The sequence below is a fragment of the Tribolium castaneum genome, chromosome 2 (genome assembly GCF_031307605.1).
Source record: "Tribolium castaneum strain GA2 chromosome 2, icTriCast1.1, whole genome shotgun sequence".
In the NCBI taxonomy this organism is placed as follows: domain Eukaryota; kingdom Metazoa; phylum Arthropoda; class Insecta; order Coleoptera; family Tenebrionidae; genus Tribolium; species Tribolium castaneum.
In genome coordinates, this window is record NC_087395.1 from 18,885,652 (window position 1) to 18,910,510 (window position 24,859).

The 24,859-nt window shown below is 32.7% G+C and overlaps 1 protein-coding gene across 1 annotated transcript in view; it reads right to left on the reverse strand.

Annotated features, from left to right (window-relative positions):
- Positions 1–24,859, reverse strand: part of LOC656210 (205 kDa microtubule-associated protein) — an 82,002-nt gene that overhangs the window by 30,041 nt on the left and 27,102 nt on the right. The gene's annotated exons all lie outside the window — the stretch shown is intronic.

Consider the following 24,859-nt stretch of genomic DNA (forward strand, 5'->3'; position numbering starts at 1 on the left):
AACCCAAAATTGGTCTAATTTTTTGGAAAGTTGAACCTGTCGCTGCTTGGCCGCCTTTAGCTTCCAAGTTATTGGAATTCACAATTTTGTTACGTTTTTCACATGATGACCTTCAATATCATTTTTTGGGCAATTTAAAAAAACGACGAAAAATATGAAAAATTATTTTTTAGGACGAAATATTTAACTAAAAATTGTGACTGAAAGAAAAGCATTTTTAGCTTAGAAGTATGTTTTAAGTTATGTATTTAATATTAACATGAATATAGAAAATTTTCAGAAATTTGAATATTTGTAGGTGTTCAAGTATTTAACCTCGTTAAATTACCTGTTAAAATTAAAATACGTATTTCTCATTCACCCTGTATATTTAAAAATATTTTAAACTTTTACCAATTTGCACTCTGCCCCATATTTTTTTAAAATGCTGCGAATACGGCTACGGATGCAAGAAAAATGTTAGGAATAAAGTTGTATTAAATTTCCGACAAAAAAGTCCGCAAAACCATGTGCCTATCTTCAACCATTTAGGCCCCAAAGTCGTTCAAAGGCGCTCAAGCGACAGTTTTTTTTTAGCTCAAAGAGCTCGCTACTCGTTTTCTTTTAATACCAAGCGAGCAAACAGAAGTAAATCTCTATGCGTTCTCGAAAACATTTCGGAGCTAACAGAGTATACTCGGTTCGCTCTGAGGTGGTAGAGAGAGCTTTAATATTTTCATCAGATTTGTTGCTTGTTTGGAGTGGTTATAAGGTGATGACGTGACATAAAAACCCCAAAACCACAAATTCCAAATTTGTTTCATTAATGTAGATATTAGTGTGATAATTTTTATACTATTTAATGCGGTAACTGCTCACAGTGTGGTAGTTTTCAGCCTCTTCTATGAAAGTTTTCTCGTTTTAAACAAAGATATCAAACTCGAATGGCATTGTTCAATACATCAATCAGTATCGATTAAACCATCAGGACTTATAAAATTTTAAGAAATTGCAGGGTCTTACTGATTGGCCGAAGCTTGTATCCTTGTTAGGCTAATATTTTTTTAATTGCCAATATGTTTCCAAAATCTGTTAAAATCGTAAGGCAATACTTTAAGCAAGTCTGATCATTATTTTCATGCAGACACTCAAAGTGAATAAACCGTCATTTACGAAAGGCATCTGCTAAGTTAGATTAAACGATCGTGAACTCATGGTGAATTCGCACTGCATTATTTCCATGAAATTCACAGTAGGCGCTCAACGTGAATAGACGATGATTTAGGGATGATATCTGCTAAGTTCGATTCAAGTTTGTGAATTCACAATGAATTCATGGTGTATTATTTTCGTAAAATTCACAATGGATGTTCTTCGTGAATAGAATGTGATTTACAATTTTACGTTTGTGAATGAACAGTGAATTCACGGTGCATTCTTTTCGTGAAATTTACAACGGGCGCTCTTGGTGATTAAACTGTGATTCACAGTTTCTAGTTCGTGAATTCACTGTGTATTATTTTCAGGATATACGTTTTCACGTTCTTGAATGCACGGTGAATTCACGGTGTATTATTTTCGTGAAATTCACAACGGGCGCTCTTCATGAACAGACTGTGATTTACATTTTCACGTTCGTGAATGCACGGTAAACTCACGGTGCATTATTTTCGTGAAATTCACGGTGGGCGCTATCGTGAATCGTCGGTGATTCACGAATGTTATCTGGGATGATGCATAAATTAGCAAGAAGCCGTATAAAATCGACTGACTTTAAGAAAATTGTTTAATTCTGTGTTTTCAGCTAGTTTAAAACTTTTAAAGAATTTCTACAGTAACTTTTGCCATCTTAGAGCAAGAAATCGGCCCAAATTGCACGGAACGAAAAAACATGAGCCAGAACTTAGACAAAGTTGATATTTTTGACATTAAAGATGACGCTTTTCCCAAAATTTGTCTCTTTTTGCTCGAATCCGTTCTTTTATTTATCAAAAACTCCCACACCTCAGATCTCAGATCTGAGACCTCTTAAATGTTATTCTGAAACGCAGCATTTGCCGGTGGTCAAGTTCTAATATTATAAGTTTTATAAGATGTTCTATTGTGGTACGAATAGTTTTGGAGCACGACGAAGTAGTGCTCCAAAAGAATGAGTGAAATATACTATTTTTTTTTCTTTCTATTTTTGTTGTTTGTTTTTGTTTAGTTTTAATTTATCAAAATCTATTTCCTCTTAATTTTGTTAATTATCAATAAACGACTTGACGCTGTTGACAGATCTGACATTTAATTACAGTGATGACTTATGGCACTCAGTCCAGCACTGCCAATACAACTTCTAAAACTTCAATAAAAGAAGTTGCAGAAAAGTTTTCTTTGTTGAAACTACCTTCAGTTTCATAATGAACAATTTGTGAAACCAAAGTAGAAAACAGTAGTTTATTATACAAGTAAAGAAAAGTTGGTCATCATTTGTGAGAGCGGAGCACGAGTTTCAGAAAGGAATCACAAGCAGATAATGCCAACTTTTCTTTACGTGTATAATACAACGTTTTCTCTTATAAGTACATCGAGATAGTTCTTTTTTTTTTGGGTTGCGATTTTTTTGGGTCTTGTAATTTTGTATCTCCTAAGTTATAGTCCTCCGTAGTCTCGAGATGAAATATGGCCATATTTATTTAGGCTTCTTGCTCTGCTACCAAATAATAACAGTCATCTTTCGAGATAATAAAATGATTCTCAAACATGACTGGATATTAAAAGTACGAATAATTTCGTCACGTTTACGATTAATTATAAGGATGCAATGAAGCACGTCTCGAAGATGCTTCATCTCGGTGCAATTCCCATCATGCCTAGTCACGACAAGACTCATTCTTGTCAACTGGACCATGGACGGATAAGATTCCGTCCGGTTTAGATAGATAACGAGATTGACATGCTCGACTAAAGAAAAATTTTCACCACCCAAAAATTCGCAAAAAATTCGTGACATTCCCACAGTTATTATTATCACCACAGATCTGGAACGTAACTCGCATACCATTCCCGGAACAGTTAGTTGTTACAGTGTGTCGTAAAATTTCATTTATGTTATCACTGATTACACGGTAAAAGTCGAGGTGTGCCTCATGTGAAAGAATTTAAGTAGAGAAAAATGCTGAATTATTGTCGTTTTAAATTTGACACAGACAATCAAACCGTATGTTGACTTTATGTCCAGATGCGCCGCATCATCATTCAACCCCAAACAAGCTTTTAACGAGGTTATTATCCGACTGAACTTGTTATAATTGCAAATTACATATGAATTAACTCTTCTCGAATGCAAATCAATACGTGTCAGAAATAATTGCAGAGATATCAAAATATCGCTGTTGCCAAAAGCAATACTCTAATAAGAGCTGTCAAAAACGACAGCAAACAAAATTTCTTTAATCACAACTTTGGTTAAGTTTGGTTAATTCAAACCAACAATTAGCATTCCATACCAAAAAGTCTAACGGAATATTCTGTATAAAAAAATCTAAATGTTAAAGACACTTTCCGAATTTATATCAACTAATAACAAAAGTTGCTTAACAAACGTAACTTTGTATACAATACAGTAGAACCTCTATAATCTGAACTAATTGTTATTGCAGATCATGATTTTCCAAAGTATGGAATAAAGCAGGGCCGTCCTAAGATATTTGGCGCCCTTAATCCCCTTAAGACTTGCCTTCTAAGAAAATACAACATGGGTTCCATTTTTAGTGTTACCACTAGCAAATTCATGCATAGTAATTTTGATATAAGATGTTGGCGGCATTTTCAGTTTTTGACTTATCATGAAAAAAAAATAGCGTTATCGAAAAAATTTAGGACAAAGCAATTTTTGGAATTTTAGATGTGAAAAAAAGTAATAAAAAACACCGTTATTTAATTTTTAGCAAGAAAGTTATTAAAAATAACGTGTTTGGTTAGACCGCATTTGAAGAAAGAGTCGGAGATTTGACAATTTTAAACTGTAATGCCAAATAACTTAAAACATACCTAGTATATCCACTTATAGATTATTTCAAACACTCTGAATCCAATAATAATTATGACAGAGATAATATCCAGTAAAACCAAAATACGAGTGTGAAAATTTATGAACTAAAAATACGTAATCAAATAGGCAAGATACAAACACAAAACACATTTGCTGCAAAAACTATAACGAAATATATATGAGCCATTTTCTACAATAGTATTTCTTAAATTTTTTTAATAAAATCTAAAGAATTTTCAAAGCCCTTTTTATTCAAGGAGTCTTATAATCTATAAGTCTATAATCTATACTATTTCGCAAAAAAATTATAAACTGGTAAGCCACAAAACAACCCGTAAATATTGTGTTCAATTCGCCATGTGGAAGAAACCTATTTATTAATCATAAGAAAAACAAAAAGTGCGTATAGGTGAACATGAAACTAGTTTAAATCTAAAGTTTAAAAAACTTAGGTAAGTTTATTCAGTTCAACTTAAAACTAAACCAAAAAACCTAAAAGAAATTTTAATCGAAAAATTCTAAAAATAAATACAAAATAGCCGAATCTAAAGAGATCCCATTGCTAAAAAGTCAAAATTCGTGTGAAGTATAAGAATTCTGAAATGTAATGAGAAGCTAGAAATGTAAAAGTGAATAAAAAAAGAAATAAAAACAATAAACTCGAAATCTTGAAAAACCAGAATTCAAGATTTTTTAGCTTAATTGATTTTTTTAGTTTTGTTAGAAATACTGTGATTAGTGATTAGGATTACTGATTAGAGATACGAGTTTTTGGAAATTTCGTAATTTTGAACGAATGGTTTTTTAAGTTTTTCAGTGATTTATGCATAAATATGCATAAAATAAAATTTACCTCAACTTAAACGTCAAAATTTAAACAAACTAGAACCAAAAAAAACCTGTCGAACATAATTAAAGTGAAAACCGGATGAATTAAACCAGAAAACCTGAAAAAAGTGCATCCAAAATCGATGAAACTCTGAATTTTGACAAAACTTTTTTGCCGAATGTAACATGGGATAAATTGTATTAAGAGTTCTATGTACTTTAAATAATTAATTCAATGGTGACAATAACAAATAATTTGGGTGGTCCTCTTGAAAGCTTTTGATTTTAAAAATGTAAATTTAAATTCGTTCCAAAATATTTTTTTGAAATAAACGGATTTTGTTCCATTGTTTATTAATTGAAAAATATCAACTATACCATCTATTCTTGTTTTTGTATTTTTTGTTAAGACTTTATTGGAATTACAACTTTTTCCCTTAATATAACTTCTACAAAAACAAAACCTTGTTGTAATTTCGTTTTATGCAATATCTATATTTTATGAGATCCAAGATTTAATAAACGAAGAGTTACAGTTCTAATTTAGAAATAAAGTTTTTGAAAAACTTAAACATAAAATAGAAGAGATAATAAAATTAAACAGTCAAATAGAAAACCAGATAGATTTGAACTAAAAATTTAAAAAACTTAGTTAAACCGAAATTTATACCTAAAACACTAAAAATTCTGAAAAACTCAAATAAATCTGAATTAAAAAATTCCAAAAATAAATCAAAAATTGCAAAATTTAAAAACTAATAACTAATGTTAATAACTAAAAATTCGATGGCATAAGAATTCCCACTGAAATTTAATTAGAAGTTAAGAGTTTAAATTTGAATAAATCTAAAAAATCAAGATTTATAAACATAAAAAAGTAGAAATCTTGATAAACCAAATACATTTTTAGATTATTTAGATTTTTTCATTTTGATTAAAAATATTGTGATTACTCATTGGAGATAAGTGTTTTTGGTATTTTGTGATTTTGAATTGAATAATAAATGATTTTTCCAGTTTTTCAGTAATTTGTGAATCGTTTTCATTTTATATAAATGAACCTAAAAAATTACAACAGTCTAACAACGATTGGATCAGAAGACCTAAAAAAATGCTCCCAAAATCGATAAAACTCTCAATTTTGACAAAACTTTGCTAAATTTGCTAAAGGTTCTTTGTTCTCTAAATAATTAATTTCCATGGTAATTATCACAAGTAATTGGTTGACTTCCAAAAAGTCATGGAATTTGAAAATCGGAAATAAATTCATATTATATTTTTCCAATAATTCTAACCTTATTCATTATCTTCACATAATAATTAAATAATTTGCCATCTTGTCCCAAAATAAAATGAAAAATTTATGTATAAAAAAAATTGATACAAATTTAGCAGTGATAGTAAGAAGCAGCAAAGTAGTTTCGTAACCCTCACTAGATCAGTCTGTGTACAGACCTTTTGATTATCAACTATTCCGGTTATAGAGTGTCTCGGGTAACCCGAAGCAAGTTTTATGATGTTTAGGTGTAAATTATCGTAAAATTGAGCATGGCTAACTAGACCACCTTTGAACGATGACGGTGGCTGTCGCCGCCACCTGCAGACCGTCTGCACCGAACGGTGACTGCCTCAAGGGTCGACGAACTGATGTACTTTACGGCCGATGAATCTACTCTTACACCTCACCGCCTCGAAGAAGAGTTTCGTTTTGGACGTGGAAACGCCCAGAAGACGACGTACCACACACCTAGACGTCGTCGTAATGAAGCGACGACAGCATAAATCAACCAAGTGGGCGATGGGCTCTCCACCTCCAAGACGGAATTACCATTTATGGAACAATTGGGCCCCGAGATTTGCCTCGTTTTAAGTGTGATAAACGACCCATGCGCGAATATTTCTCCATTAAAAGCCAAAAAATCGGCAAAAAGAGAAGTTAAAGCTCGACTCGGTGTTATAAATAAGTGGTGCGAGAGCCAAGGAATGCGTATACATCGTCTTCACGACTATCCAGAAAAGATATGAGACGGTGATTTACGGGCAAACATGCTTGTGCAAACTTATCGGCCTGAAATAAGAAGAAGGGAATGTCGCACGTCTCATTTTCCTATTTCTATTGCACTGGATGGGTGCTGTGGCTTCACAAGTGTCATAAATTCATTCCGGAGCTTTTGTGCAAGTGTTGCAGTGAGTAATGGACGAACTTTGGGACACAAGGTGTAGTTTATCGTCAGGAAATCAATTAACTCCAAAAAAAAACGGCAGTGCAGTATTTTGTAGTAAAAAAGAACAGTTAATTAAAGGGGATTTTAATCCGATAATTGGTAATTAAGCCCGGGATTGTATCGCCATCGAAATACAAATTACGGCGGGGATTTGCCGAGTTCCCACTTTATGTACATATTGGAATACTGGCGAAAGCCAGATAGGCAATCAAGGGGTGGGATGTTAATTAAATTGGAAGAAGTGCATTTATAGCCTTGCAAGTAAATTGCGCCCCAATAATTTAAGATAAAATCCGAAGTTGCTGTCACATTCTGTGATTCTGTCGAATTACTGTAATAACCCAAGTCCAGAATTGGCCACATCCTGTTTTTGCCCAGATTAAAGAATCCCAACATATGCCGATATTACTTACATAATGACTTCCTGCTCTATCATAATGACGGATTTGAATTGATTATAGATGTGAGTCTTGCTGCCACCTTAATTGGCGTACGTCGGCATAAAATGGTCATTAAAACGAGCACGCGTCTCAGACTTCCCCAAAGTTAAAAAGTCATCGAACTTAAAAATTAGATCAGGCTGGATGTAGGGTGCGAATAGGTGTGTCGGAAGGGTGAGGTTCAAGCAAACAGGCGTGACTCTATTTGATTAATTAAATCAACCAACTAATTAAGTTGTGGAAAAAGTCATAACTGTGAGGAGTGTGTTATTACACGGCTATTATTCCCCGGTTATGGCGAGACGACAAAAACGCTTTTCCACATGACATAAAGAAAATGGTAATAAACGCGATGGAATATGCTGAAAATAGAAGAGTGAGGGTAATTAATTTAACTGACCAATACAACGTGTCTTGGATAGTGGAACGAGGTGGCGATCCAGATTGCAATAAATTACGGCGAGGCTATTTTCGGATAGGAAGTGATAAGAAAGACGTTGAAAAACTTTAACCTTCGGCTTATCATTCAATGAAAATGTTGTCTTCGGCCAGCCGGTGCCAGCAATAATTTGATAAACAAATTGCAGTTTAGAGAAAAACAAGACAATAACATATGATAATCATGAATAGGGACTATACTTTGTCCAAACCGTCTTCCTTAGAAAAACTTCTCGATCCAAAATTGGAATAATTTCTAAAATAAATACAATTTCTTCCAACTGAAAAAAAACGATTTCCAGAACTGCACCAAAATTGTAAATTTACAACAGCAAATAGAATGAGTTTAAAAACAGAATTACATATTACGAAACACATTTGGAACTCGAAATTCTAAATATAAAAGTTGAACATTTCGAGTTTCAAGTTTAAAAATTACGTCTTTTATATTTTGAAAATTGTAGCAAATTTCATGTAATATTCGAACAACTTTATAGTTTATTAGTTAGTTCAGGTATAAATTCTTATTTTAGGATTGACTGACAATTAAATTCTATTAACCTGCAAGTCATTTTCTCTAATGTAAAAAAAAGGTCAAAAAGCGTAGATAATCAAAATGTCAATAATAATTAATTTCACGTCAAAAATTAATTCTAGGTAACTATTTCAAGCACTCGATTTGATTGAATCGACGTAATTTTCACAAAATTCGACGTTTTTGGATTTTTTATTAAATTTTATACAATCAGTAAGTTTTAAGAAAAATTTCGTAAAGTAAGTTTATGACTCAAAAAGAGAACAAATTATTCGAAATTTACTAAAATAAGGTAATTCAGGCAAAGTTTACGAATTCTTTTAGGTTATTTACGGAGTGGGTCTGTTAAAAGTATCGCTCGTTGTACAGCCTGAGCCAAAAGTAACGCACAAAATTCATATATTTGTGAATTGTCACTTTTCAAAAAAATCTTGAAACAAGTCATTTTAATTTTTGTGTATTGTTTTTAATACTACACGTTCTTATTTTTTTGATAATAATAAAAAATTAATAAATAAAAATAAAATAAATACTGTCAATACACAGAAGGCTTTATCTTCTTGTTCTTTCCTTATTTTATATTGATTTTTTTAGTGATTAGCATGAAAACACTTAGTATAAATAAATAAATATAGTTAACTTACAACAGTTGTAGAAAATGTCAATAGGCTAAAAAAATAAAAATACCATTTTATATTTTCAACATTAGAAAAATTAAAAGAGAAAAATTTCTCTATTGTGTATCGAGTAATAATATGAAACCTAAACATAAAAAATAAACAAAAAACAATGACCTCTTATAAAATAAAGCAAGAAAAAAAGATTGTATAAAACTTGTAATAACTTTTTAGTTTATTTGTTTTATTTTCTTTTTTAAATTTTCTTTGCTTAATTTTCTTGGAATTTTTTTAATATTCTGACATTTCAAAAAATTAAAAATAACTTCATTACCCAAAAACGAATAACGTCATAAATGACAGTATCGTGTCAAAATGTAGTATTTAAAAATAATTAATTCAAAAAAAGTAAATCGACCTGTTCAATTTTTTTTCAAATGACTAATAACAAAATATAATTTTTGTGCGTTACTTTTGGTTTACTTTGTATCTCACTAACAGTCGCACCGAATTCAGCTTTATCTTTGTGATTTTTTTTTCGGAAGTTTTCTACCCTTCTTTCTATAGGTATAATTAAATTTAATTATTTAAAAATATTTAAATCAATAAAACTAAAAATATAAAAAGAAAATCGAAAAACAACGATACTTAAATGATGTTTTCTAGTAAAAAAAATCGTATACAAATTTTTGATAGCAACAAAATTACGTTTACTTGAATTTTTAATTTTTACTTTATTAATTTGTTTTTGGAACTTGTAATCTGTTTTACAAATTTCTATCACAAAAAATGACAAAAAAATTACAAATTTTTGCAGCTACTTAATAGTAATTAATTAATTAATTAATTAATTTATTTATTTATTTTAATTGTAAGAAATTGTACAATAATTCTAAAAAAATCACAGGGATAAATGAAAACAGAAAGTAGTTAACAGTAAACACTGAATTTTGTCCAATTAGTAGTTTTGAAGATATAATTAGTAGTAAAAATATCTTATTATAGGATTTAGTAGATTTACCGTACAGACTAAGTATCGCCAGATAAGCAAGGTTCTGGTTCAAAAACAATGTAAATCGCTCAAAATTACCGTGTGCTAGTAAATCAGCCAGATTTCGGCTTATTTCTAGGTAGGTATTTGGTAATAAGACAATACAATATAATAAAAAATGATTTGCTTCGCTGGCTCCCAACTGACAAGAGATGTAAAACAGAATATAATCTTTTTATTTTTTTTAAGACTTTGCGACTATAATTCTTCTATAAAACACCAGAGATTCAAATTTATAACTTTCAAAATCATTATTACTGTTTAGAAATTCAAAATTTAATACTGGTAAGAGTGTAAACAGTTTTAAAACTTTTAAACTCAAATTATAGCGGTTCAAACCCTCAGTGAAACAATAACTATGTTTTGTAGGTTCTTTTGAGGTAGCTCTTTTTGACATGACTACAAAAATAAGCTTCCAAATGGTTAAAACAATTTCCGAAAAAATCGTCAAAATTTTGGTCACTTTCGCCACTTTAGGGCCTCAAACCTTCCGATTCCGTCCTGTATGTGTAGAATTTTAAGCATTTTATTAATACCAACGTTTCGACCGTTTCGGCGAATGACATCATGGGATGTGTCGGACGTGCTGTTTTTATTACTTAGTCATTGTGGTACATGTATTTTCCACACGGCCACACTCCACTTTTCCATCTTTCTTTTGCACACAACTATCACCATCCACATACCGAGTGATCCAAACCGCAAATGTTCAACAGCCAAATTAACCCAACAGTTGATTCATTGCGCTGATGTGTGCCCAGAAATATTTATTAACCACTCAAGCAAAACAGTAAACATTAAAAAAATTACGTAATAAGCGTTATTAAGAAAATGATCTACGACAAGAACACGATAACGAAAAAATCACACAACGACGTCAATTTCTCTATAAATAGAGCCACAAATAAAACAAACCAAGTGTAAAAATAAATTTACGAGCGAATAAAACAGATACTGACGGTGATTCGGATATGCAAAAATTTCTCACTTTAATTACCTAATTGTCCTAAAATTTAATTGCTCTCGGGAGGATTTTTGGCGTGACGATGTTATCGACAATGTAATTAACACGGTTTAACGAGATAATTAATATTCGACGTAAGAACGATATTTCACCACGTCTCCGAACCGATGACTTGCTCTTATGGACTTTCAAAAGGCTTTTGATCGCTCACCTGAGATCGCGATTCGTATCAAGCTTTACATTTAATTTTGTTTATCTAATCTCGATCCAATAAAAGTTTCACTCGAACTGTTACAAAAAATAATATCGATTCGATAAAAATAAATTAGAGCCTTGTAATGAAACGGGAAATGAAGAAAATTGTCAGTTATTTATTTCTCAAAAAAGCCTGAGATTTATGGATGGAATTAGGCAAAAATCACCTGTTTTTTCCGAGAGGCCCGGAAGATCCTCCGGTTCCGCTTCACCAAGCACTGCAACACAACTCTCCCAAAGACACAAACGCGGTCGAAAAGCGACTGGAAGCACACCAGAAAGCTGCAAGCGCCGAGGATATACTGGCTGAGTCATAACTTCCAGGGCCGGTTCTGGCCCGTTCGAGCCCTGGACGTTCACTTTGCGACCATATGGTCGGCGAAAAGAATACAACTGTCATAATGATTTGATTGGGACGCCCTTCGTGTGCCAATCCCCGGACAAAGCGTATGGAAATTAGTCCGGGGATTATTTTTAATCCCCCGATTTGCACTTGGAACAGGTGGGGGTGTCGATTGTTTGAAGCAGAACGGTGCAATCGCGATATAAAAACTTTACGAGGCGTAATTATGGGTAATATCGAGCGCTTCTAGTTTGTTATCAAAGATTTTAACGCTTGGGAGCACCTAGGAAATGAGCGTGTTTGCTCCCGGATTTTTTCACCGACCACTTGGCGACCCCGAGTCACGAAGCGGGGCCCAAGTAAACAATCCTTCTTGTTCACGAATTGTTGACAAATACTCTGATCTTGTTTGAACACGAACTTGATGGAAATTTTATGAAACGCAATATTCAGGTTCGAGGTAATTAAGTTGAAACTTTGATGGTAATAACAGTCATTTTGATTCGTTGGTAGCAATTGGTGAGCTATCTAGTTATTAGTTCTGCAAGTGGTCAATTTGTAGCTTCATCCATGAATCGACTGCTTTGGAATCTCCCCTGGCTAAATGAGAAAAAGCAAACACGATGCAGCATTCCGTTGTCGATTTGTAGAGAAGCTAAATATTTAGCTAGAGAAAATGATGTTTGCAAGGTTCGAAAATCCAGACAAAACAAAAGTAAAAGATCAAAATTAAATTCTTAAAAATCTTTCTCATTGATATTAATTATGAAAAATTAAGTTCTCGAAACAGTATACCAGGTGGTTAAAAGAAAACGAATCCTCTTTCCTAAACGCCACAGCGTTCAACCAAATTACTAATTATTATACAGGATGTCCTAGTGAGTACCCAATGTTCATTATAAAGCAATATTTTTTGCCTCAAATCCCTAGATACTAACTCCTGGTCTCACCTGAAATTATTTTCTAATATAAAGAATATTTCCGAAATTAGGGACAATACAAACTTATGTTTATTTAAATAAAGCACCCTTTATTTTTTTGCATTTTTAGATGAAGCTAATGATTTTAACCTACGTACATTTTGCTTTAAAATTTTTAAATGAGAGGATGCGAAAATTTGCCATAAAAAATTTCACTGTAAAAAATGACGAATGCCTTAAGAGTAACCTTGAAGTTATTAGCTGAAAATGTCACTTTCGACTACTGAAAAAAAAGTTGATAATATATAATAATTTTTTTAATGTTTAAAATTAAATATCTTTTGAGTAATCATCAAGAGACACTTAATTTAAAGCTATTTAGATGTAAGAATAAAATATAAGGTTTTTAAAATTTAAAATTTTTAAGTTATTCAACTTTTAACAAACATCTTAATTTTTTTATTTTCTTGATTGAAGTGAACTAAAAACTATGTATCCTTAGGTCTAGTTTATAAAAAGCTTTGTTAAAATTTAATTCGTTGTTAAAAGTTAACAACGCGAACAGACCAATCACATTTGTTCAATTTGGTCACGTGATCAGTTAATCACGCATTTAATTGCGAATTAAATTAATGACGCTTCTATAAACCGGTTCTTAATGTTTAAATATTGTTCTTTAATGTGGTGAAAGTCCTGCTATTCTAGGACCCTAGCAATACATTTTTAAAAAGAGTGTGTTTTTCTTAAAAAAATAAAGTATTTCAAAAACTATGATAATTCGACAAATAAAAGTTTAAGACCATTAGTTTTAAAAGCTAAAATACAAAATTATGAGTGTTCTATTAAAAAAAAATATAAGTTTGTTTTGTAACTCATTTACGAAATACCTTTTAAAAAGTGAATAATGGACTTTACCAACTCTTTGGGACACTGTATATTAAAAAAATATGAATTTTGGTACATCAACTAGAAAAATCAATTACAGCTTGCTAACTTAACAAAGCCACTTAACTGGAAGTAACCTTTGGTTTGATGTGAGTAACGTTTGCAATTATAGTTTGCTACTTTGGAATCAATTTAGCGTCATTTCTTACAAATCCACTTAATTTCTTCATGGACAAATCAAACCTTATTTAACAAAATCAGATTTAGAACATAAATGCAATGAGTTATCAAACAAAAATCTGCTTCAAAAAGGTTTTCAGAATATCAGTCCATTGTCTTCCTACAAACAAAAATTAAAATCCTTAACTCAAATAAATTCATTAATTGTTTTTTTTTTCTAGAGGAAACAAAAATGAAAAAGATTATGAACCCAACACATTAATTTTGTTAATAAATGTTAGGAGTTATATAGAAGATATCGAGACCCCCCTCGGTTTTACAATTATTTACTATTTTTCGAGTAAATATTTCGAGTTAGATTTTACCCTTATTTAAGACTTAAAAAATTATTAAAATTAAAATTTACTTACACATTGAAAATAGAAAAAAATGCCTTTGTTGCAGAATTTTTAACTTCAGCAAGAAAAAAGTTAAAAAGTTACTTTTCTAGATACAATTTTTGAATCTTTTAAATGTAGAAAAATACGTGTTAGGTTATAGTCCCGATATTTTAAGTTAACAAAGACTAAATAAGTAACCATTTTTTTGCACTACCAAAATGATAGTTATTGACAATTTTTGGGAATACTACACAGATTAAACCTGCTAACAATGACGTCTTTAATGAGTTTTTTAATAGGATCTTTTAGGGACCTGAAATAACATACTACAAAATCAATCATTTTATTCCTTTTCTTTTACCAACTTTTAAAAGCATTCGAAGAAATCGATAAAAACTCTGTCGGTAGGATTACCTTGTACAATGAAATAGATTTTCTCACATCTTGTACAAAAAGAGTAATTTAATAGTTCATGAAAAAGTTCCATTTATGCTCCCATATTATCCTACGTCATTGTTGTGTGGTATTTACCACAAAAAATGAAAATAAATGACTAACGCTAGCACATCTAAATCACCAAATGTTAGGTTTTAAGAACATTCCGTGTTTATTTTTTAATTTTTAATTAAGTTCGTAACTCTTTTAATTCGATGATTGTAGACCTTGAAACCTTTTTCCTGGCGTATATTTTTCTAGAATGAAAAAATGAAGGTACTTTTACCACCGTCACGGCCCCGGAGTTTCAAATTGGCCGCCATTGCTCCGGTGAGCGATTTTCAAATCGCCGACCACCCTAGGTGCAGTGAAAGAATGTTTGAGCAATTACAGAATTAACGGTCGTGAAAGCGTTACCGGTTTTAGCCTTATTTCCTTCCACAAGTTACCAAAATAAGAGCCGGAATTACCCAACAAACAAACCGGTAACAAGTTGGCAGACGTCGAGGCGTGGCCATTTCACCACCACTCAAAACAAAACCAATGGCATGGATTAAAAATAAATAAAGCCGATTTAAAATTCCTCAACAATTACGGTACTCTAGACGCAATTTGCATTTAAATATCCTTGGCACAAAATGACTCATAGAGAGAAAGATTATAGATTATAAAATGAATGGCAGGAATCACATTGTGCTAGCTGACAATAAAATTATGTGTTATTAGTTCTGGAAAGATGCGTGTACGCATTTGGAAACGTGACGAAAAAGCTAATTTCGAAGCGACATAAACGAAATGCTATAAATCCACGTAATCTCAATCTTTCCTTCCAGTAGCAAACAGGTCGAAAGAGCAACAGATAAATAAACGGCTTGGCCGTAAATGGCGATTCAAAGTGCACCAACTGACGACTCAAATATGTCGATAAAAATAAAGAATTTGTTGCTTGGCCCCTCATCAACATACCACTCTTGTGTATGTCACGATTTAATCCGGAGATACATCACAGGTAATGGATGTTGTGCTTTGATGCTATCTTAAATTTTTATGCACTGAAAGATTTGTTACAATAAAAACAGCAAAAGGAAGAAATACACGACGTAAAATGAACCAGTCTGTCAAACATATGTCTCGGATATGTTTCTTGTAAACTGCACTGTATATTTTTATTTGCCTCTAAGTAGAAAACATATGTCCAAGTTTGATGGAAGTGAATCTCCATAAACACTCATTTAAGCCGTCTATTGCCAGCACCAACAGTGGCGTAACCACCGGTAGCCAAAACATAAACACGAATCAATAACGATTAAATACGGAAGGGCTTCCACTACAGGTTCCCGATTGAAAATAGCAACAAATTTTTCAACACTCTCTTGAAAACCACTTAACCCATTGGGTGTTAAAAAGCCACACTGCTAACGTATTTGTGATCTAAAGTTGCTCACTTTTTTCTTAACTTAAGAAATTCGACTTTTTTAAAAAAGTGAGTAAGTCCGACTTTTAAATTTCCAATTATTATCGAAATTTTGGCCCATGCAAGATTTTTAATTTACAGGGTGCGTCTCCTAAAAGTATGTTTTGCTATACATATCTCAAAACTAATAATCGCACATAATTCAGGATCTGGTATTATTTTTCTCAATGCCTAGTTCAATTTTTCTTGGGACTTACAATTCCTTATAATTAAAAATAATTAATAACTATTAATTGCAAATAAGTGCTATTTCTTGTGTCGTCTAAGAACAAGAGATGCTTAAAATTCCGTAAAAGATGTCACTGGCTCCAAAAAAACAATTAGTTAAATAAAAACTAAGACAATTTTTAAGACAATTTTTAGCATTAAAACATGATTTAAGCAATTTGTTTTAAAATAGTAACATTACAATTCATAAAAATTCCATTAATTGATATCCTAACTTAATTAAGTTCAATTTTACCAGAAGAATAGAAATTTTTTTTAAAAATCCCAGACCTACATATAACTTGAAATTCTTGAAAACTACTTGAAATTTTGCGGTTTTGTTGACGCCAATCAACTCCCCAGAACATTTTACATACGTATCGTTCAAAATATTTAAATATCGTCGCAAAAGACTAAATAAAAAAATAATTTTTTAAGGTGATTACTATGCTGTCAGGTCTGTTGTGCTAGCTCCCACGATACACTGTTATGAGCTATTGAAAAATGGAAGCAGAATTCCGGAACGATTTATGTGTGGAACTTACGGATATCTAAAGGTTAAGATATGAAACGACGTACAAATAAAACGTTCCCGTCGTCGATAGTTCCGTTACTGTCGCCAGAGAGCGCAGTTGTTCCACTACGGTCTAAGTTTCAGAGCAATGTATAACAGTTAGCACATAGCAAACAAAAGTTAGCAGATAGAGCATTAAATTCTCAATAGTAAGGCATAAACATAATGCAAAAATCTTATTGTAAAAAATAAAATTTCAAACATTTACAAATTGGTAGGACACTCTGACCTATATTGTTTAAAGCGCTGCGAATACGGTTACAAATGCAAAAAAATGTTAGGAAGAAAATTGTAGAGAATTAAATTTTCTACAAAAAAGTTCGCGAAACCATATCCATATATTCAACCATTTAGGCCCTAAAGTCGTTCAAAGACGCTCCAAGCGACGGATTTGCTTCATTTTGCCGGTGGTCAAGTAATGAAAAGTTAATTTAAGGCTAAACCGATGAAGATACAAATATGGTGTCGTGAACTTTTTTAAAGCAAATTTAATTCTCTACAACTTTGTTTTTTACACTTTTTTTGTATCTGCAACCGAATTCGCAGCGTTCGTAAAAATACTTATACTTATGTAAGGTGATAAATTGATAATTCTTTGCACACCGTCGTATATTTTTCAAAACGCTGAGAATACGGTTAAAGATATAAAAAATGTGTAAGGAACAAAGTTGTAGAGAATTAAATTTCCTATAAAAAAGTCCGCGACACCATAGTTCTATCTTCTATAGTTTAAGTATAAAATTGTCATTTCGGCACTCGACCACCGGAAAACTGAAATCCGTCGCTTCAGCGTTTTTGAACGTCTTTGGAGCTAAACAGTTGGCAATAGATTTATAGTCTCGCGGTCTTTTTTAAAAGAAACTTAATTCTCTACAAATTTCTTCCCAACATTTTTCTTGTATCTTTAACCGTACTTGCAACGTCTTGACAAATACGTGGCGAAGCGCAAATTTTAAATAAACTTTCTCTAATGTTTTTTATGAAAATTTTAATCATTAGTTTTTCTTAGTCTATTGAGAGTGCAAAGCTCAACATTTCTGCATTTTGTTCCTAGTAATTATTGAATTGCTTTAATTTAAATAAATTTAAAACGATTTGGCGCCGAGACACCATAATGCTCGAAGCGCCCTCATTTTTATTCCGTCGTACTATTATTATGGGTTGAGAAAATCCTGCAATTTTCGTCTCCTAAGTCATAGTCCTCCGTAGTGGAACTATAAGACAGATGACAACAATCGATAAAGTGATGAAATCTGCTTTTAGTTATCTTCTAGCTCAAAAATCGAAATAAAATTTTTAGTCAATAATTTCGTAATGTATGTTTTTCCATTTATCGCGCAAAATTTTAAATCAGAGAAACTTCTCAGGGCAAAAACAGTGAACTACTGAAACCAGCTCAGCTGTTCCGCTGCTGGTGGTGGAGTACAAAAGATTCGGTTTATTTTCGGAGCAGAGTTCTCATTATTGTTCTTAAACCAGTTCTTAAAAAATAAAAAACATGATTTAATACACGACCAAGAGCAACAATCCTCCATCAATCATCACACATCCCAACATCTAATTACATTTAGAAATTCCCAGTTTTTGAAGCGTGGATACGCTCCACTTGCGTCGAAAGAATTCGCGCAAAAACAATTTCACGAAAAATGTTATTCTAACCTTCCTTGTATTTATTTTTGCAAATTTCTGAGTCATTTCAATGATGCAATTTGCATCCGGAGCTACTCAAGTGTACAAAATTCGTTTCCGTCTTGCCTCATAAAGGTAATTGTTGTTTTTTTACCGGTTATTTACCGAAATGTAAGAGCATTGATAATGAAATAACAGCGAGATGACTCATGCTGAGAAATTGCTTTGCAATCTTGGCCAACAGGTTGAAATAGAAAGGTAATATCAAAATGTCAACGACCAAAAATATAAACACTATTTCGTAACGTTCTATGGCAGGAAAGCGGAGAAACAATGGCGAATTAGCGAATTGGCTAGTATCTAGATCGAGATCGTCCATTCAGTTTTCGACCAGACGTTTCTCGCGGTCACGGAAATGGTACTTTATGCAGGAAATGCAAGAATTTGAAATGTTAATGGGAGAAATCACCTGTACGCACACGTTTGCCAATAAATACGCAATTGGAAAAAAGGGAAACCGCTTTTTAATCCACAATACGGAAGAAATCCAGACTTATCGTCTGGAAAAATGAGGACATTACAACAGATAACAATAATTAATCGTGAATCATCCGTACACGCCATGTGGGCTCCCATAAAAATATTTATAAACATGAGGTTTCGTGGGTGTACCGTCGAGATGAGTCAGGTAAGAGCATACAACAAATTGCATAGTGAACGAACGAAAAATCTTCTTCACTCTTTGGCCAATGAACCTCTCCAGCAGGAAATAAACATTTTGGCCAAGTGCCCGGACTTTTCCAGATATAAAAAGGCGCTTCCGGTCGCGACGTGTCGGAATTTCTCGATGCACGAGAAAAAGACAGACAGCTGTTTAAATCACCGATTGAAAATATGCAATTATTCCTCGTACACGCTCTGAAGATTTCAATCAGCTCGGCTGTTGAAACCTCATTGTGGGGTAATTAAGAGGAATATGCGGGGACGCATCGATCTCGCAGGAATTCACCAATCGCAGGAGAAATTCTGCAAATTTCTACAATTTTTACGGTCTCAAACGACAAACGCACTGTTTTTGATTTTGTCAATAGTCAGGTCGAACCCTTGGACTTTTCAATTTAATTGTGTTTGACTGTTTGGGTTTATTTACATTTTTCAGAATTTCAAATAAGCCTGTTTCGAGTTTATTTGCATGTTAATTAAGTGAACTTCCGCACTCTTTAAAAATGATGTCGAAGTGTATTGAATTTTATACACATTTGAGTTTGTTTCGTTGAAACGAAGCACAATAATGTTGGGTTTTTCTCAAAGTGTATTTCCGAAATGTGAATCAAATTTAAATAATTTGAGAATTATTCCATTGTCCTCCTTTATGTTTTAACGTCCTTATATTAAAAAAAGTATAAAAAAATATAATAGTCATAACGGAGGAAAACCTTTTCATATTTTTAAATCAATATAGAAAGGTTTTTTGGGAACAAATTGTTATAGCTTGAATGAATCTTTTAAATTCAATTTTAATATCTTTTAATTATTTTTAACTATCTAATCTTTATTCTGACTTGTGTAAAATGTGAAAAACTTTAACAGGCCATTTAACCCTTTTAGGGGGCAATTAACTACATAGAATTGCATTATCACGCAGATTACTTAAGTATGTAAAATTTCAACACATTCAGACAACAAAAACCCTCTCAAATTTGGCTCAGAAAATACGAAAAGATAATAAAGCAAATTAAAAGCTGAGAAAATCATTTACTTCAAAATTACAAAATAGTATTAGAAACTCGTATCTGTAGGTAACGACCATATTTCTAACCAAAACCAAAAAATTCATAAAAAATTACAAGTTTTTTATATTTCCATGTTTTTACATTTTCAACTTTTAGTTTGAAGTCATGAGGTTTCCTCAGATTTTGCTTTTTTGATAGATTTTTAAAGTTGTTCAAATTTTCAAGTTTTTTTTGGTTCAGGTTTATTTAAATTTTATTTTAAATTGAGAAATCAAATGTTCATGTATAGCTTTGTCTTGGCTTTACTTACATTTTTGAGTTATTAGAATTAGTTTAAGTGTTTAATTTTTGAGTAAGTAAACATATTGTTTATATTTAAAGGTAGTGATATTTTTTCTTCAATTATTTAGTATACCAACCATTTCATCAAAAATGCAACCTGATCCCGAAATTTCGAAATGATTTTAGTAATGTTACGTTTCTTTCAAAATAAACGATTCGGTTCATATTTAATGTATTTTGCCACAAAAGAGTTTTTGAAAGAGGATATCATTTAAATTGCAGTAACTAATTTGATTCTAAAATTTACAGACATTTCTTTGTAGACCATAACATAAAATACTGACGTACTAGAACTGTAGAATATTTTTTGAAGAATATTTTTCGAAGTTTCTGGTAATTTAGAAAATGGAAACTGGTAAGTCAATTGATTAGTAATATTATTTTTTTATTTTTATAACTTTTGTTGTCTCGTCCGTAATCGCAAACATAAAATGTTGTTCTTATTTATTAGGTTGTTAAACAAAATCAAAAATTTTTAATTTGCACCGTTGAATTTTAATATTGTTAAAGTCCTTAATAATTAAAATCTGTCTTAATACATTTTTTAGAGCTATTTCACACACAAGATTTTTTTTGTCCCGTCCGTCATGTATAAACAAGAAGTATTTTAATCAGAAGTCGTTGCACATTGCCTTATTCTTCGGTTTTGTGGTTGTTAGAATTAGTGTCTTCTAAATTAACAGAACTTTATAGCGATTGTTTAACGATAAAAATGTGAGAACCTTTTTGTGTTCCGTCCGTCATCAATTTGTATTTATTTTTCCTGCTTGTATTTAAAATGTTAAAAATGTGGCTCCAATGTGAGTTGCAAACAATTTGTTTGGTACTAAGTTCCTATAAAAAAATCACTTCTACTGATACTGTGGGTAAAAACTGAAAATAAAATCTAAAAATTTGTGCGAAGTGTCCGTTAAAATAAAATGGCTCTTACAGTATATCTTTGTTAATCAGATATCCCATTTTATTTTTAATTTATCTATAGTATTTAGATTTTTAGAATTTTTGGCTTTATTGATTTTTAAGTTTAGATCAGATTTTCGGGTTGCTTTTACTTTTTTTCACCTTTATGTTTAATTTTGGGAGTAAACTTGTGTTTTCAGTTTGCAATAATTTGTTTATATTTGTGTATTTTTTCCAAAAATTTTAAAATTCGAACTTGTATACTTTACAGACTATCATAGTTATTAGATTCAAAATGTTTAAAATATTTTATGATTTGCATAGAAACAGGCTCCAGGTAAGGTATAATGTGATGGGCTGATGAGCACAATGAGCTTTTCTCTACAAAAATTTAAACGAGAAAGACGAGATTGACAATAAATTTTGTATGAAATGAGCTCGAAAGTTTTAAAAGGGTTTAAATTTATCACCTTAGTTTAAATACTCACAATTTTTGTAACTCACATTTTTTGTCATTCCTCAAATGCCGCCCAACAAGACACCATTATTTAATTGCCTTCTTGGTAAAAAATTCTATTTTCACCATCCACTATCATTTACTGAATTTATCCCTGGTTTAAAGACATTTTTAAAACAAGCCGTATTTCGCACATTATCAACTTTCATCATTAGATAAATCAGTTATATTACCAAAAATGAAAAGATGCAAATTGTTTTTAATGGTCCAGGAGAGCCAAACATCTTAAAACACAAAATCCTTAAGACAAAAAAAAAGTAAGTTACAATTGTGGTTTGCCATTAGTAAGTAGATCTATTAATGTTTAAATTTTCAAGTATCATTTATAAATAACTCATTATTTTTTTTTGCAAAACGGCAATTTGTGCCGTTGCGAGCTTGTTTCATGACTTATCCAAATAGAAACTATCGATTGTCCGGAAAATCTAAAATGCATGGAAGAGAACGTTCCTTTGCAAATAATAGGGGACAAAGTGGCCAAAGAACGTGCTCTAGAGGGCGACATTTATTTAGGGTCGGCCTCATCTCGACTGACAGCTCAATTACAACATTTTTCATGAATAACTCGACGTCATTAAACCGTCTTAATGACCCTTTCTGTGCGACCACCACCAAATGCTAATCAGGGGTGGCCCCTCCGAGAGTAAAAAAATGCGTATTTCTCCGCCTGATGGAGCAATATTAATTGGCGATGTTCACTTGTCTTGGCATTTTCTGATCAATATGACAATCCGGAAAACAAAATGACTCAAACTCCCCGTATAATTGGGAAATAGGGTGATTCACCCCAAGACTCGCTATAATATCGATATTGTCGTCCCCGACAGTCAAATAAAACCCCCTAATGCGAGCATTAGATTATTATAGCTCTTGCATTGTGCCGATGTTTGCCCAGAACGCGTGCATCCCACATCATAAAACTGTTAATCTAACACTTGGTTTCATTAGCAAATCCGGCGTAAGTCTTCCTTTAAGGCCGTTTCTAATCTTATTAATTCCAACCCCCGATTAAATCACTAGCATGGGTTCCGATGAGTTGGTTTCGTTTTGAAAGCGCCAGACGGGAAAAAACCGCAAAACCTAGCTTTGTTCTTGAAAAAAATACCGATAATCCTGGCCAAGTCAGGACCGCAGCCTTGAATTCAGTGTTGGATTATCTCAGATGTTTTTGCACGGTTGAGTTCTTTTGAAGCAACTGGGCAGGTATCGAGTTGCTAAGGAGTGAATCTGTGACTGTTAAAATTAAGCGTAATAGTTGTTGCTTCACTAGGGTGTTTTTAGGACAGAAATTCGTAGATGGGGCCGGAACGGGGGGAGAAATAAACCAGTCCTTGATATTTTATGAACCATAAAAGTTATGCATGGTTGCAACTTTTAAGAACTAAATTAAACAACTGATGCATTTCTTATGTTCGCCATACATAAATTTCTACGTTTCAGGTTATCATGGCCAATTAACTGATGACAGTTAATTTCGTATGCTCGATTAATTCGGCTTAATTGTGAAACAAAGGTGACCGATTGGGATTTTTTCTCTGCTTGCAAATGAGGTCACTCAATTAACAATAATTATGTAATTTGTTCAATGATTAATTTGCCGGGCAAGTGGAGCACAACTTTTTAGAGCGAACGCCATTAAGGAAAAAATATGCGTCCATTATCCCAAGCTGCGTTACTTCCATATCCGATTTCCGGTCATCTGCATTACACAGAAGTCTTATTAGGGCAGGAAATGAACACACAACCCTTCTACCTGCCAAAATGGTTTCCCATGTGACCGTATTACGTTACGGGCGAAACTCAATTTATTTCATTCAAAAGTTGGTAAATTGTAATTAAAATGACTCACCTCTTTGTCCGCACTCCAAATCACAGAATCAAGTAAAACGAAAATATCACAGAAACTTTTCAAAAATAAAAATTAACACACGGCACAAATAAATACGTCGGAGAACGAGAAATCGGAACAAATCGCGCTATGCCGGTAGTGATTCCTGCGAGGAGTCGCTGAATGAAATGCATCTAGCAGGCCGAGACGAGCTTTGTGGCGAATGAATCAAGCCGGCCAAGAGCGCGCACGAAAGGGGAGACCACGTCCGGAATTACACCGGAATAAAAATGCTTCGGCCCCGGATCAACAACCCAGAAATGCATCAATACGGCTGATTTGCATTTTTTCCTGCGGAAGCGCCGATTATTTAATTCGATTATCGCGATTTTTCGCGTGTCCTCGAGCAACGAGCGGAGGATTGAAATATTATCTGCAAAAGCTCGTGGGTTATACACCATGCAATTATATTGCGACTTAATTATGGCTTATGCATTTCTTTGATTCATTGCTTCCCACGCTCCAACTTATTTTACTAACCTACAGCAAGAAAATGTTTATTGCAACGTTACCATCGACAGTTAGAATAATAGTTTACAAATACGCCAAACCCTCACTTAATTACTTTCAAACTCTTGCATAAATCATACGCGCGTCACCCCTTTTCGAAAATTCGACGAATTGCAGTAATGACAGGGTGCAAGTGGCTTTTTGTGGAGCCGCTAGGGTGTTAAGAAATCGATAACATGTCCGGCATGTGTTTTTATTCATATGCACCCCTAGTGCACACCCATCCTGGCCAGGTCAGGATCCCTCCGATAGAGACATTCGACTCGAAGACTGCACGCTCAATTTACGAGGGAAAAGTGCAAGGAGAAAACCGGCTTCTTCGTGTGTTAATTGTGGCTCTAATGTTGTTTATTTGCGTCAGTGTAAATATTCGTAATTAAATGTCGGACGCATACAGAGGCTAGACACCGCTTGCATGAGTAAATACGAAAATAATAAGAGCCTCGGGAGCATGAATAATTAAATCCGAACGTTTCAAAAAAATTCACACCGTCAGCGTAAGCCAGTCACTGTGTTTAATTAAATTTTTGAATCTATTATTAATGCCAAAATAAACACATTCCCACTCTGGAAC